This window comes from Carcharhinus amblyrhynchos, chromosome 6, assembly GCF_965287045.1.
Source record: "Carcharhinus amblyrhynchos chromosome 6, sCarAmb.v2.hapA, whole genome shotgun sequence".
Lineage (NCBI taxonomy): Eukaryota > Metazoa > Chordata > Chondrichthyes > Carcharhiniformes > Carcharhinidae > Carcharhinus > Carcharhinus amblyrhynchos.
Genome location: NC_137329.1, coordinates 67,974,248 through 67,989,397, shown reverse-complemented (window position 1 = coordinate 67,989,397; position 15,150 = coordinate 67,974,248). Strand labels below are relative to the sequence as shown.

At 45.7% G+C, this 15,150-nt stretch overlaps 1 protein-coding gene across 1 annotated transcript in view; it reads left to right on the top strand.

Moving 5' to 3' along the window:
* The window catches only part of kdm5a (lysine demethylase 5A), a 278,206-nt gene that overhangs the window by 245,009 nt on the left and 18,047 nt on the right, over nt 1–15,150 (top strand). The gene's annotated exons all lie outside the window — the stretch shown is intronic.

Genomic DNA, 15,150 nt, shown 5'->3' with positions numbered 1-15,150 from the left:
ACAACCTTCTCATCTTGTTCTCCGATCTTGCATTTTTTTGTGTGCATGGAGCTCTGTTCTTGTAGTCCCCTGGGAATGTTATCATTTAGTTTATATTTCCTGTCCTCTTTCCTCAAAAATACATAATTTTACATTTCTGTATGTTTACATTACATTTGATGTGTTATTACATCTGCCATGCATCTACCCATTTTGTCATTATGTCCGTGTCATCCTGAAGTCTACTATTTTCCCTGCACTTCCACATTTTCGAGCTGTGTATCATCAGTTAACATTGAAACTATGCCATGCATCCCAAAATCCAGATCATTTGTTAAATTTAAAAAAGCAGTGGTCCCAATACTGACAAATGGAGCATACCGTTATGTACTTCCATGCTGTTTGAAAAACAAGTCTTGTTTGCTACTCACTGCTTTCTCTGTTTTAGCTACTGTCTCATTAAACCCCTTCCCAGCAAAACCATAACAGATTTTCAATGTCATTCTGACAGTTGTAGCTGTGATTTTTGTTTTTGGATTCTTGGATAGATGATTGGCTAAGCGACAGGAAGCAGTGTGATGGGAGAAAAGGGTCTTTTTTTATTCCAATTCAATCAAATCAAATCCAATTCAGAGTCTCAACAAGTTGAGATATTCCAGATCTAAGCTGACAAGACAGGGCTCTCACCTCCTGTCTTGGGATTGATCTACATGTTCCAAGCTGATTGCGGTAGGCATAGCTCCTCCTCCAAGGCTTGATCTCATTTGCATCTTAGCCAAAAGGCCAAGATGTCGCTTTTAGAAATTGCTTCAAATGAAGCTAAAATGTAACCTAATGACTTCAACCAAGCACAGTATGTCAATACTACACTTGATCTTAGCCACAAGGCCAAGGGTCTTTTCAGATTGACAAGCTGTGACTTGTGCCACAAGGATCAGTGCTGGGTTTTCAATCAGTTACAACCTATGTGTGACAGCGATGAAGGGACCATCTGTATTGTAGCCAAATTTACAGACTGTAAATATTGGCCTTGGAGGGAGTACAGAGAAGGTTCCCTAGGCTGATACCGGAGATGAGGGGGTTAGCCTATGAAGAGAGATTGAATAGACTGGGTCTGTACTCGTTAGAGTTTAGAAGGCTGAGGGGGGATCTTAGACATATAAGATAATGAAGGGGATAGATAGGGTAGAGGTAGAGAGATTCTTCCCGCTTAGAAAGGATAGCAGAACTAGAGGGTACAGCCTCAAAATAAGAGGGGGGGTGCAGTTTAGATCAGAGTTGAGGAGGAACTTCTTCACTCAAAGGGTGGTGAGTCTCTGGAATTCTCTGCCCATTGAAGTGGTGGAGACTACCTCGCTGAATATATTTAAGTCAAGGGTAGATAGGTTTCTAATAGACAAGGGAATTAAGGGTTATGGGGAGAACGCGGGAAAGTGGCACTGATCCACTTCAGATCAGCCATGATCTTATTGAATGGCGGGGCAGGCTCAAAGGGTAGATGGCCTACTCCTGCTCCTATTTCTTATATTCTTATGTAAAACAGAAAAGCGGGATATTTAAATGGAGAGTATAGAGCTCTATGGAATGGAGGGATCTGGGTGTCCTGGTATATAAATCACAAAAAGTAGGCTCTGCAAGTGAAATTTTGGTGTTTATTGGTCGTGGTAAGTTTGGTAAAGGGAAGTTTTACTGTAGCTGTTCAACGACTTGGTGAGGTGAAATCTGGAGTACTGTGCACAGTTCTCGTCTGCTTATTTAAAGAATGATACAATTGTTTAAGAAGCAGTTTAGAGAAAGTTAATTCGACTCATTCCTGAGGTGAAGGACTTAGCTTATGAAGAAAGGTTGAATAGGTTGAGCCTACACCCATTGGAGTTTAGAAGAATGAGAAGTGATCTTGTAGGTGATTCTGAGTGGACTTTAGAGAGTGGATACCCAGACCATGTTTCAGAATGAGTGAGCTGCAAGGGCTTAGGATCAAAGGGCTTGGGAGAAAAGGGCCAGGTAAGTTTGACTTGTAAACTGAGTTTAGTAGTACTAAGGGGCAATAATGGAGGGGCATGTGATGTGCTGTTTCTGTATGATGTGGGAGCTGGTGGACCCCAGGGTCCCTCCCAGTGACCATGTCTGCAATAAGTGCTGGTTGCTGGAGGAGCTCCAGCTCAAAAGTAGATGAGCTGGCCTCTGAGCTTCAGACACTGAGGCTCATCGGCGGGGGGGAGGGTGCCATTGATAATAGGGTGCAAGAGACATCCACACCCCTTGGACTGGCTCACTTTAAGGGTCAGGAACAAGAGGGGGCTGCTGAGAGGAGGAAGGAGGATGGGGACCAAATGCCTCAGCCTCTCAATCTGCACAACAGGTTTGAGGTTCTTGCTCCCAGTGTGGACAAGAACGAGGGCTGTGAGGTTGGTGAGCAAACTGCACACGGTACAGTGATGCAGACACAGGACATAGACCAAGAGAAGGTAAAAAGGAATGTAGTGGTAATTGGGGATAGTGTGGTTAAGGGTATTGACACTGTCTTTTGTCACAATGATAAAGAGCACAGAAGGGAGTGTTGTCTGCCTGGTGCTCGGGTCCTGGATGTCACATCTGGGCTGCAGAGGAACCTGGAGTGGGAGGGTGAGAATCCGGTCGTTGTGGTACATGTGGGTGCCAACGACATAGGCAAAATGCGAACTGAGGATCTGGAGAGGGAGTATGAAAAGCTGGCAGTGGAATTAAAAAGCAGAACCGACAAGGTGGTTATCTCTGGATTACTACCTGAACCGCGTGCAGGTGGGCGTAGGGTAGGTAGGATTAAAGAGGTGAATGGGTGGCTCAGGGATTGGGTTTGAATTTATGGGGCATTGGCACCAGTATTGGGGTAGGTGGGACCTGTTCAGGTGGGATGGTGTTGGTCTGAACCGTGCTGGGACCAGAGTCCTGGCGAATCATATAAATAGGACTGTGGATAGGGCTTTAAACTAATTGGGGGGAGGGGAGGGTAGGTGAAATTACAGGGTCTAAAGTAAAGGAGAGGGTACAGGTACGGGAAAAGGCCAAGGATGTCCCAATCATAAAGGGAGTAGGGGGCATGAGTAAGGTTGGTAGCGTTCCTTCAAATAGGGTCCAAGTGAAGGCTGGGATGAAGACACTTTATCTGAATGCACGAAGCATTTGGAACAAAGTGAATGAGCTGGTGGCACAGATAAGCACAAATGGGTATGATCTGGTGGCCATTACAGAGACGTGGTTGCAGGGTGACAGAGACTGGGAGCTGAACGTCCAGGGGTATCCAAGTGTTTAGGAAGGATAGACAGGAGGAAAAAAGGGGGGGTGGGTAGCTCTGCTGATTAAGGATAGTATCAGGGTGGTAGTAAGGGAAGATATAGGCGCCAAAGAGCAGAATGTGGAATCGTTGTGGGTGGAGATTAGCAACAGCAAGGGGAGGAAGACTCTGGTGGGTGTCGTCTATAGGCCCCCAAATAATGACCTGGAGGTGGGGCGGGCTATAAACGCGCAAATAAATACTGCGTGCAGGAATGGTACGGCGATAATTATGGGGGATTTCAATCTACATATTGATTGGTCGACCCATGTTGGACGTGGTGGGCTTGAGGACGAGTTCTTGGAATGCTGCCGGGATAGTTTCCTTGAACAGTGTGTGTCGGAGCCAACGACGGAGCGAGCTATCTTAGATCTGGTGTTATGTAATGAAGCAGGTAGAATTAGGGACCTTGTGGTGAAGGATCCTCTTGGGAAGAGTGATCATTGTATGGTGAAGTTTCTGATGCAGATGGAGGAGGAGAAAGTAGGATCCTGGACCTGTGTCCTTTGAACAGAGGGGAGTACGATAAGATGAGAGAGGAACTGGCGAATGTAGATTGGGAGCGCAGATTGGGAGGTAGGTCTGCTGAGGAACTGTGGAGGACCTTTAAGGAGATCTTTCTTGGTGCTCAGCAGAAATTTATTCCGATGGTAAAAAAGGATCGTAGGAGGAGAGATAATCAGCCGTGGATAACGAAGGAGATAGAGTATTAAGTTAAAAGCTGATATGTTTAGAGTGGTTAAGAGTAGTAGGCGAGAAGAGAATTGGGAGAGGTTTAAATATCAACAAAGAATGATGAAAAAGTTGATAAAGAAAGAAGGGATAAACTATGAAGCTAGGCTAGCGCTAAATATAAAAAAGGATAGTAAGAGTTTTTATAAATATATAAAAAGCAGAAGGCTGGCTAGGGTGAATGTTGGACCCTTAGAGGATGAGAGGGGGGATTTAGTGGTGGGGGATGAGGAAATGGCTGAGGCCTTGAATAACTTTTTTGCTTCGGTTGTCATGGAGAAGGACGCGAATAGTTTGCCGGGTGTTAACGATGGAAAGATGGTAGGAGTGGAGGGCCTGAATGAGATCATTGTTACTAGAGGGATTGATGGTGGACAAGTCCCCAGGACCGGATGGAATGCATCCAAGGGTTCTGAAGGAAATGGCGGAGGTGATAGTGGATGCCTTGGTGATTATTTTCCAAACCTCACTGGATTCCGGGGAAGTGCCGGAAGATTGGAAAACGGCTAATGTTACGCTGCTATTTAAAAAGGGTAGCAGGCAAAAGGCAGGGAATTATAGGCTGTTAGTTTAACATCTGTTGTAGGAAAAATGTAATCAAGGAGAAAATAGCGAGGCATCGTGAGAAGAATTGTTTGATAGAGCAGACGCAGCACGGTTTCGTTAAGGGGAAGTTGTGTCTGACGAATTTACTGGAATTCTATGAGGATGTGTCTAGTGCGGTGGATAGAGGGGAACCGGTGGATGTGGTGTTTCTCGATTTTCAGAAGGCGTTTGATAAGGTGCCGCACAAAAGGTTAGGGGGCATGGAGTTGGGGGTAGGGTGTTAGCGTGGATAGGGGATTGGCTGTCAAATAGGAGGCAGAGAGTGGGTGTCAATGGGTGCTATTCGGATTGGCGGTTGGTGACTAGTGGAGTGCCCCAGGGATTGGTGCTGGGGCCTCAGCTATTTACCATTTATATAGATGATCTGGAGGAGGGAACCGAGTGTAAGGTGTCAATTTGCTGATGACACAAAGATAAGTGGAATGGCAAATTGTGTGGAGGGTGTGGAAAGTCTGCAGAGGGATCTAGATAGGCTGAGCGTGTGGGCGAGGACCTGGCAGATGGAATTTAATGTTGGCAAGTGTGAGGTTATCCACTTTGGTAGGAATAGTGGTAGGAAGGACTACTACTTACAGGGCGAAAAGCTGCAGCATGCTACGGTGCAGAGGGACCTGGGGGTCCTTGTGCATGAGTCGCAAAAACACAGCCTACAGGTGCAACAGGTGGTCAGGAAGGCAAATGGGATGCTGGCCTTCATAGCGAGGGGGATTGAATATAAAACTAGGGAGGTCTTGCTGCAACTGTACAGGGCACTGGTGAGGCCGCAGCTGGAGTACTGTGTGCAGTTTTGGTTGCCTCACCTGCGCAAGGATATTTTGGCCTTGGAGGGAGTGCAGAGGAGGTTCATTAGGCTGATACCGGAGTTGAGGGGGTTGAGCTATGAGGAGAGGCTGAATAGACTGGGCTTGTACTCGTTAGAGTTTAGAAGGATGAGGGGAGATCTCATTGAGATGTGTAAGATGATGAAAGGGATGGATAGGGTAGAGGTGGAGAGGTTCTTCCCACTCAGAAAGGACAGCAGGACTAGAGGGCACAGCCTCAAGAATATTGGGGGGGGGGGGGGGGGGGGAGCGGTGCGGACGGAGTGGAGTTTAGAACGGAGTTGAGGAGGTGGTGAATCTCTGGAATTCTCTGCCCATTGAAGTCGTTGAGGCTACCTCGCTAAATATATTTAAGACGCGGGTAGATAGGTTTTTGGTAGGCAAGGGATTAAGGGTTATGGGGAGAAAGCGGGAAAGTGGAACTGAGCCACTTCAGATCAGCCATGATCTTGTTGAATGGCGGGGCAGGCTCGAAGGGCTAGATGGCCTACTCCTGCTCCTATTTCTTATGTTCTTATGTTTATGTAGAATGTCCCTAATTCCTTAGCAGATTTCTTCCAGTGGATGTGGACCTTCCAAGCCGGTGATTTTTTTTTAGGATTTACAAACCAGGCCAGCACTTGAAAGTAGTGTGCAGGAGAAAATACAGTTTTCCTGTGGTCCTCACAGTCAGGACACTGGCTTTGAAAAGGCATGCATGCATTTTGCACCTAAGGCCTTCCAAACTTCCAAAGCGCTACACAAATCCAGAGACCCATGGAACCTGCATTCAAATCCCACCATGGCAAATGATGAAATGTAAACTCAGTAAAACACCTGGAATTAAAAATCTAATGAATATCATGAAAACATTGTCAATTGTTGTAAAAACCCATCTGGTTCATGAATGTCCTTTAGGAAGGGCAACCTGCTGTCCTTACCTAGTCTGGCTGACATGTGATTCCAGATCCGTAGCAATGTGGCTGACACTTAAATGTCCTTTGAAATTGCCTCGCATGCCACTTGGTTGTTTTCAACCACTACAAAGAAAACACAAAGGAATGAAACCATACAAACCAGCCAGCTTCGACCTAGGCACTGGAAATGACAATGGCAAACCCAGCCCTGTAAACCTTGCAAAGTCCTCCTTACTAATACCTGGGGGCTATGCGGAAATTGGCTGTCTTGCAGACTGTTCAAGCAAGTAGTCATACTTACGGAATCATACTTACAGACTAAGTCCTAGACACCCCCATCAACGACCCTAGGTATGTCCTGTCTCACCACCAGGCTAGACCCAGCAGAAGTGGTAACACAATGTTATAAAGTCAGGAGGAAACTGCCCTGACAGGCCTCAACATTGACTCTGGACTCCATATAATCTCATGGTACCAGGTCAAACATGGACAAAGAAACCTATCGATCACCACGTACAGTTCCCCCCTCAGCTGATGAATTAGTGCACCTCCATGTTGAACACCACTTGCAGGAAGCACTGGGGGTGCCAACGGGCTTCAATGTCCATCACAAAGAATGGCTTATGAGTAACACCACAGCTCAAACTAGCCAAGTCCTAAAGACACAGTTGCTAGCCTGGGATAGGGCAGGTGGTGAGGGAACCAGCAGGAAGGGAAAAAACATACTTGACCTCATTCTCACCAACCAGCCTGTGACAGATGCATCTATCTGTGATAGTATCAGAAGAAGTGACCATTGCATGATCTTTGTGGAGACAAAGTCCCAACTTTGGGACTGAGGATGGTGCAGTGGCTAGTACTGTGCCTCCCAGCACCAGAGACCTGGGTTCAGTTGCAGTCTTTGGTCTTTGTGAAGTTTGCATGTTCTCTCCAGATGCACCAGTTTCTTCCTACAATCCAAAGATGTGCAGGTTAGGTGGTTTGGCCATAGTAAATTGCCTCTTAGTGTTCCAAGATGTGGAGGCTTGATGGATTAGCCATAGTAAACATGTGGGCTTGCAGGGATCGGCAGGAGGATAGGGCCTGGATAAGATAATCTATCAAAGAGTCTGTGCTGACTCAGTGGGCCTAATGGGCTCCTTCTGCACTGTAGGCCTTCTATGAATCACATTCAGGATACCCTCCATTGTGAGATAGACTTCGAACAGATGTAGCAAGTCAAGTTTGGGCATCCATGAGGTGCTGTGGACCATCAGCAGCAGCAGGATTGTACTCAACCACAGTCTAACCTCCAAAGATGTGTGGGTTTGGTTGACTGGCCGTGCTAAATTGTCCCTTAGTGTTAGGGGGATTCATGGGGTAAATATGTGGGGTTAAAGGGATAGGGCCTTCGTGGGATTCTTGTCAGTGCAGGCTTGATGGGCCAAATGGTCTTCTGCACTGTAAGGATTCTATAATTCCTGGCCTGCCCCCACTATACTATTACCATCAAGCTATGGGATCACCCCTGGTTCAGTGAAGAGTGCCTGAGGGCATGCCAAGAGCAACACCAGGTATACCTAAAAATGAGATGTCAACCTGGTGAAGCTAGACACTTGCATGCCAAACAGCATTAGCAGCAGGTAATAGAGATAAGCAATTCCACAATCAGTGGGTCAGATCTAAACTCTTCAGTCCTGTCACAACCAGTTGTGAATGGTGATGGATAAGTAAACAATTCACAAGTGGAGGAGACTCCACAAATGTCCCCATAATGAATGCTGGAGGAGCCCAGCACATCAGTGCACAAGTTAAAGTTGAAGGGTTCACAGCAATCTTCAGCCACAAGTGCCAAGTGGCTGATCCATCTTGGCCTCCTCCAGCGGTTCCCAGCATTATAGATTTCAGCCAATTCAATTCACTCCATGTGATATCAAGAAACAGCTGAAGATGCTGGATACTGAAGAGGCAGTGGGTTCTGACGTTTCAGCAATCGTCCTGAAGACTTGTGCTCCAGAACTTACCATGCCCCTTGTCAAGCTCTTCTGGTACAGCTACAACACTGGCATCTACCCAGCACTGGAAAAATGCCCAGGTATGTCCTGTGCACAAAAACAGAACAAATCCAATCTGGTTAATTACTGTCCCATCAGTCTGCTCTCGATCATCTGTAAAGTGATGAAGGGATCATTCAGCTCCTAACCTCATTACGGCCTGGTTCAAACATGGACAAAAGAGCTGAATATTAGAGATAAGGTGAGAGTGACTGCCCTTGACATCAAGGCAGCATTTGACTGAGTGTGGCATCAAAGGAGCCCTAGAAAAACGAGTCAGTGGGAATTGGGGAAAATTCTTGACCGGTTGGAGTCAGACCTGGTACAAAGAAAGATGGTTGTGGCAGTTAGACGTCAATCGTTTCAGCTCCAGAACATCACAGAAGGAATTCCTCAGAGTAGTGTCTTAAGCTCAACTGTCTTCAGCTGCTTTACCAAAGATCATCTTTCCATCATAAAAGTCAGAAGTGAGGATGTTCACAGATAACTTATTTGTAAGTCTAGTTGTACCTCTCCATTTTACTCTGGCAGCCTTCTGTGTTATGAGAGAATAGTTTGTGCCTTGGTGGTCAATTCAGTGTTAAACACTAAACAGTGTGTCTCGAGCCCCATTCTATCATGATAACAAAGAACAAAATCAGCCCGGGAAACAGGCCCTTCAGCCCAACGAGCCCGCGCCGCCATCTCAACACCACCAGTCCACCTCTCTACCCACGACCCAATGGTTCCAAGTTGCAGGATTCGCTAGCCTCTTCTTTCTAAGCCCTCTTTACAGCCAACTAAGCTTTCCATTTCTCCTTGTCTCTTCTGATGCCCCTCTGAAGAATGATCCGCTAGGTCCTAGCTATCAGCCTATATTGATAGTCATCATCTTTGTATCTTGCTTGCAGCAAAAGTATGGACATTCAGCAGATCATGGTCCAGTAGCCAGTTCATTCTTTTATATACAGGCATTACAAAATTATAGAGGCCTACAAAATTACGAAAGGCATAAGGGTGGACAATCAGAAGCTTTTTCCAAGGGTGGAAGTGTCAATTACAAGTGGGGGGGGGGCAGTTTTTCCACACAGAGAATAGTGGGTGCCTCAACTGCACTGCCAGAGGAGGTGGTGGAAGCAGGCACATTAGAGGCATCTGGATGGGTGCATGAATAGGGAAGAAAATAGAGGGATATGGTCTGGGTAAGGGCAGAAGGTTTTCTTTTAATTTAGTTAGGGCATCATGATCAGCACAGGCTTGGAGGGCCGAAGGATCTGTTCCTGTACTTTGCTCTCGTTTTTTCTACCAGTATTTAAAAAGGAAAATGTGGTTGAGCCATCATAGATATTGTTGGCTTAATTCCATCATGTGCACATACGTAGAACAGTCCAGATTCGCTGATTTAATGATTTTATCCAGCAACAATTTTTCTGAGACATTGGGAGATCGACCATGATTGTACTGAACAGCAGAGCAGGCTCAATTATGCTGCTGTTTCTTACGTTCAAATTCAGTGACAGATTCCATTACAGTGGTGTTAACCTCAAACCAGTCAACGGTAACTAAAGAATTTAAGGAAAGCATCAAACTTAAGGAAAAGGAAAATAACTGCGCAAAGATGAGTGGCAGGTCAGATGATTGATCAGAATATAAAGAGCAGGAGAGAATGACTAAAAGTTAACCAGGAGAAGGAGATTAGAACACAAGAGAATACGGTTTGGTATGATCAGAAACAGAAATAGTCAGCACAGCATTGTCAAGGGCAGGTTGTGCCTTATGAGCCTAGTTGAGTTCTTTGAAAATGTGACTGAACACATTGACGAAGGAAGAGCGGTGGATGTGGTTTACGTGGACTTCAGCAAGGTATTTGATAAGGTCCCCCATGCAAGACTTCTTGAGAAGGTGAGAGGGCATGGGATCCAGAACTGGCTTGCCTGCAGAAGGCAGAGAGTGGTTGTGGATGGGTCTTTTTCTGCATGGAGGACGGTCACCAGTGGAGTGCCCCAGGGATCTGTTCTAGGACCCTTGCTGTTTGTCATTTTCATAAATGACCTGGATGAGGAAGTGGAGGGATCCGTTAGTTAAGTTCGCTGACGATACAAAGGTTGGTGGTGCTGTGGATAATCTGGAGGGATGTCAGAAGTTGCAGTGTGACATAGATAGGATGCAAGACTGTGCGGAGAAGTGGCAGATGGACTTCAACGCAGACAAATATGTAGTGGTCCATTTTGGCAGGACCAATGGGATGAAGGAGTACGATATCAAGGGTAGGAGTCTTAGCAGTGTTGAGGAGCAGAAGGATCTTGGGGTCCGGGTCCATAGGACTCTTAAACCAGCCTCGCAAGTGGAGGATGTGGTCAAGAAGGCGTATGGTGTGCTGGCCTTCATTAATCGAGGGATTGAGTTTCGGAGTTGGGAGGTAATTCTGCAACTTTATAAGACCCTTGTCAGACCCCACTTGGAGTACTGTGCACAGTTCTGGTCACCTCACTACAGGAAGGATGTGGAAGCTATTGAGAGGGTGCAGAGGAGATTTACAAGGATGTTGCCTGGATTGGGAGGCATGCCTTAAGTTGAGGGAGCTCGGTCTCTTCTCCCTGGAGAGACGAAGGTTGAGAGGCCGCCTGATAGAGGTTTACAAAATGTTGAGAGGAATAAATAGGGTGGATTCTCAGAGGCTATTTCCCAGGGCTGAAATGGTCACTAAGAGAGGACACAGGTTTAAGGTGCTGGGGAGCAAGTACAGAGGAGATGTCAGGGGTAAGTTTTTCACTCAGAGGGTGGTGAGTGAGTGGAATCGGTTGCTGTCGGTGGTGGTAGAGGCAAACTCGCTGGGTATTTTAAAAGACTTCTGGATGAGTACATGGGATTTAATGGGATTAGAACATAGAACACTACAGCACAAAGAGGCCCTTCGGCCCACAAGTTCCGCCGATCACATCTGTACCTACCAAGCCATAGAACTATCTGTAACTCCCAACGTCATTAAATTCCATATACTCATCCAGAAGTCTTTTAAAAGACCCCAGCGAGTTTGCCTCTAGTTATTGGGAGTTACAGATAGTTCTATGGACTGGTAGGCATGGATATGATCGGTGCAACTTGTGGGCCGAAGGGCCTGTTTGTGCTGTAGTGCTCTATGTTCTATGTAGGAGGAAGCTCGCTGGGAAAGTAAAGACAGATAACAAGCAATTAGTAAGTTTGCAGATGACATGAAGATTGGTGGAGTTGCTAGGATTGTCAGAGGACAGAACAAGATAACGATACACTGGAAATGTGGGCACAGAAATGGCAAATGGAGTTTAATCCAGCCAAATGCAAGGTGATGCATTTTGGAGGTTCAAATTTAGGTGTGAATTATACTTAACTGGCAGAACTCTTAGGAACATTAATGTACAGACGGATTGAGGCATGTAGGTCCACAATTCCCTAAAAGTGGCAACACAAATGCCAAGGTAATTAAGAAGTCATATGGCATGCTTGACTTCATCAGCCAGGGCATTGAGTACAAGAGTTGGGAAATCATGTTGCAGCTATGTAAAACCTTGCTTAGGCTGCATTTGGAGGATTTTGTGCTGTTCTGGTCATCACACTACCAGAAACATGTGGAAGCTTGAGAGAGAGTGCAAAGAAGATTCACCAGCATGTTGATTGGTCTCGAGGGTATGGGCTGTGAGGAGAGGTTGAATATACTAGGATCGTTTTCACTGGAAAGACAGAGGCTGAGGGGAGACTTGATAGAGGCCTACAAAATTATGAAAGGCGTAAGGGTGGACAATCAGAAGCTTTTTCCAAGGGTGGAAGTGTCAATTACCAGGGGGAAGTTTTTCACACAGAAAATAATGGGTGCCTCAACTGCGGTGCCAGAGGAGGTGATGGAAGCAGGCACATTAGAGACATCTGGATGGGTGCATGAATAAGGAGGAAAATAGAGGGATATGGTCTGAGTAAGGGCCGAAGGTTTCCTTTTAATTTAGTTAGGGCATCATGATCAGCACAGGCTTGGAGGGCCAAAGGATCTGTTCCTGTACTTTGTTCTTGTTCTTCGTTTTTTCTACCAGTATTTAAAAAGGAAAATAGTAAATAAGGTGAGTGTTGGTCTTCTGGGGCATGAGAATGGGGAGCTTGTTTAGATAATAAGGAAATAGCAGATGAAATTAATAGACATTTTACTTCAGTCTTCACCTTGACCATTCCTGTAATAACTGGAAATCAGGAGGTGGAATGGAGAGAGGAGCGTGGTGAAATTATAATCACTAGGGAAGTGATACTGATGGAGCTGCAAGCTGACAAATCCCCAGGGGCTAATGGACTTCACCCTAGGGTCTTAATAGAGGTGGTGCATGGTATAGTAGATGTGGTGGTGCTAATTTTCCAGAAGTCGCTAAATTCTGGAAAGGTTCCATCAGACTGGAAAGTGATAAATATAACCCCTCTATTCAAGAAGGGAGGCAGAAAATAGGAAATTATAGGCCAGTTAGCTTGACATCTGTCATGGGGAAGATATTAGAATCAATCATTAAAGAGGTTGTAACTGGGTATTTAAACTAGTTCTACGTAATTGGGAAGATTCGGCGTGTTTTTATGAAAGGGAAATCATGAGAGAATATCACTTGCATAGACAAAGGGAAGCCAGGGGACACGCAAAGAACGAAGAAAATTACAGCACAGGAACAGGCCCTTCAGCCCTCCAAGCCTGCGCCGACCATGCTGCCCGACATAACTAAAACCCCCACCCTTCCGGGGGCCATATCTCTCTATTCCCATCTCGTTCATGTACTTGTCAAGATGTCCATTAAAACTCACTACCGTATCTGCTTCCATTATCTCCCCGACAACGAGTTCAAGGCACCGAGCGCTCTCTGTGTACAAAATCTGCTTCATACATCTCTTCTAAACCTTGCCCCTCGTACCTTAAACTTATACCCCCTAGTTACTGACTCTTCCATCGTGGGAAAAAGCTTCTGACTATCCACTCTGTCCATGCCTCTCATAATCTTGTAGACTTCTATCAGGTCACCCCTCAACCTCAGTCGCTCAAGTGAGAACAAACCAAGTTTCTCCAATGATTCCTCATAGCTAATGGCCTCCATAGCAGGCAATATCCTGGTAAATCTTTTCTGTACACTCTCCAAAGCCTCCACATGCTTCAGGTAGTGTGGCAACCAGAATTGAACACTATATTCCAAGTGCGGCCTAACTAAGGTTCTATAAAGCTGCAACATGACTTCCCATTTTTAAACTTAATACCACAGCCGATGAAGGCAAGCGTGCCGTATGCCTCCTTGACTACCTTGTCCATCTGCGTTGTCACTTTCAGTGACCTGTGTACCTGTACACCCAGATCCCTTTGTCTATCAATACTCCTAAGGGTTCTGCCAATTACTGTGTATTTCCTATCTGTATTAGACCTTCCAAAATGCAATACATAAGAACATAAGAACATAAGAAATAGGAGCAGGAGTAGGCCATCTGGCCCTTCGAGCCTGCCCCGCCATTCAATAAGATCATGGCTGATCTGTCGTGGCTCAGTTCCACTTTCCCGCCCTCTCCCCATAACCCTTAATCCCCTCTCTTATCAAAAACCCATCAACCCGCTTCTTAAAAATATTTAGCGAGGCAGCCTCCACCACTTCAACGGGCAGAGAATTCCAGAGATTCACCACCCTTTGAGTGAAGAAGTTCCTCCTCAACTCCGTTCTGAACTGCCCCCCCTTTATCTTGAGGCTGTGCCCCCTAGTCCTACTGTCTTTTTTGAGCGGGAAGAGTCTTTCCACCTCTATCCTATCCATCCCATTCATCATCTTATACGTCTCAATGAGATCTCCCCTCATTCTTCTAAACTCTAACGAGTACAAGCCTAGTTTATTCAGCCTCTCCTCATAGCTCAACCCCCTCAACTCCGGTATCAGCCTAGTAAACCTCCTCTGCACTCCCTCCAAGGCCAAAATATCCTTGCGCAGGTGCGGCGCCCAAAACTGCACACAGTACTCCAGCTGCGGCCTCACCAATGCCCTATACAGCTGCAGCAAGACCTCCCTACTTTTATATTCAATCCCCCTCGCTATGAAGGCCAGCATCCCATTCGCCTTCCTGACCACCTGCTGCACCTGCAGGCTGGGTTTTTGCGACTCATGCACAAGGACCCCGAGGTCCCTCTGCACCGTCGCCTGCTGCAGTTTTTCGCCACGTAAGTAATAGTCCTTCCTACCATTCTTCCTACCAAATACCTCACAATTGTCCGGATTTAACTCCATCTGCCATTTGTCTGCCCAAGTTTCCAACTGACCTATATCCTGCTGTATGCTCTGATGGTCCTCATCGCTGTCTGTAAACCCATCAACCTTTGTGTTGTTCACAAATTTACTAATCAATCCAGTTACATTTTCCTCCAAATCATTTATTTATATATATATATATATATATATATATAAAAATATATTACAAACGCTGGTATCTCCACATCATGAACACCACTTGTCACAGCCCTCCATTCAGAAACACACCGTTCCATTGCTACCTTCATACTATACTTGAATTTCCAGAAAGCATTTGATAAGGTGACACATCAAAGGTTATTGCAAAAAAAAATAAAAACTCATAATGTACAGGGTAACATATTAGACTGGATTGAAGATTGACTGACTGGCAGAAAACAAAATATGATTGGCAGGATATGATTGGAATCCTACAATATTCTGTAATGCAGCTTCAAATTCTTACAATTTATATTGGTGACTTTGATGAGGGGAGTGAAGGCACAATATTTAAATTTGCAGGTGATAAGAGAT